The following is a 1,770-nucleotide window of genomic DNA, read 5'->3' on the forward strand; positions in this document are numbered from 1 at the left end:
GTGTCATGCAGTGCTGTCCTTAGAAGCCTTCCTCAAGGATTTCTGTAGCTGAGGGAGATCCCCAAAGCAGTCACTACTGATGACTGCCTGCTAGCTTCACTTCCCACAGCAGGGCAGCAGGACCTGACTAGAAGTGGTGTGAAGACCTTGCATTTCCACACTTGCCAACATAGATTCATATCAGTGATAGGGCTAATACTAGACTCAAGCACATAGAAAAAAAAAAGGAATTTGAAGAAAGTCAGGAATCAAATGTGCAGGTCTCGTTCACAAAACAACCCACAAGACTGGGATAAGAGAGTAACTAGAAGGCTATGAAGTACAGGTTGGCCAAGATACACAATTAGTCCAGCATGTACTGTGAACTTTTCCGGGCTCTCCCTCAATAATTTTTTACTAACTCATTCTAGATAGTCATATTGCCACATAATGACATTCCAGTATTTGAATTACTAAGCAATCCCAGATAAACTGCTGCAAAGGCTCACATTAGAAGGAGCAGCTTGGCCTTGCTGCTAACAGTCTCAGTCTCATTGCTCCCTGATCCACGGGGCAGCCTGCTACTTGCTTGTCAGTTGCGAAAATGTTGACAAAGTCTCACTTACTGAACTGATTTCACCCTCCATTTGAGTAATGTGATATTTTACAGATATGGGAAGCTGTTTATCCTCCACTTAGGCTCTCCCAGAGCATTCATAAGGAGATGGTTAGACTTGGCACACTACACAGGAAAGCTCTTCAAAGCGGCATGTTAACACTTCCTTATTCCTGCTGAGTGGAACCTGCAAAAGCTATTGTTACATTTCTTATGGAGTTCCCCCATGCCTCTTATAAATGAGCCATATTTAGTTTTAAACAAATTTCCTGAAGTAAACAGTATATATGCCTGATTTTCATCTCTCTTGGTGAGCTTCCAAAAAACTTGGAAGTGAATTAGTGTGCAATTTGCATCCAAATCTTAGCCAAGGGGATGTGGTTTATTATAATACATGGTCCTCCTAATTATTGAACAGCCCAAGAAAATTCGGCCCAGTGTGCATCTGTTCTTGCTTGACCACATTGCCAAACATAATTTGGCAAGCATAGAAGTGTACATTGAACAGACCTACAGTCTAATTTGCATTAGAGTTTGTGGTAATTATATGAAAGCTCTGACTGAACTAGCTTGTCCTCTTTTTAGATCACTTCATTTCTAAAAAATAAACAATCTACAAACCCTCAAAGAATTCTCCTTTTTATGTGTCTTTGAGATTTCTCAATATGATTTAATCATTGCCCAAGTGTTAGTTCTGCTTTCATGTGAAGAAAAGCCTCTTTCCCACATCTCATGTGAACTTTATTATCCTTGATATCTGTACATTGATGTTGCGTGTCTTAGCGTGTATCTGATATCATTGTTCAAAAGGGAGAGAAAGACTGCTGACCAGACACTAGCACTTGCTGGAAACTTGTGTTCAGCAGTAAATAAACAGACTTCTCTATATTTTTTGCAGGGTAATGCACCATCACATTGAGAGCTATAAGCTAATAACCACAAAAATTCCACTGGATTCATATCTTCATGGGGCAAGCCTGAGTAAGCCACCAACTTTTATTGAGTCTTAGGTTCTCTATCTATATAATGTGGTTCTTTGTTGTCTTTCTACACTATACCTGAAATAATTTATGTGGGTACTAATTCGGAAAAAGAAGCAATGAAGTTTAATAAGTGTTAAGGTAGAGAAGGTGTAAATGACCAAGTTTTTCAAACTGATATAATGAGATACACAT

Source organism: Mastomys coucha, unplaced genomic scaffold (genome assembly GCF_008632895.1).
Source record: "Mastomys coucha isolate ucsf_1 unplaced genomic scaffold, UCSF_Mcou_1 pScaffold15, whole genome shotgun sequence".
NCBI classification, from domain to species: domain Eukaryota; kingdom Metazoa; phylum Chordata; class Mammalia; order Rodentia; family Muridae; genus Mastomys; species Mastomys coucha.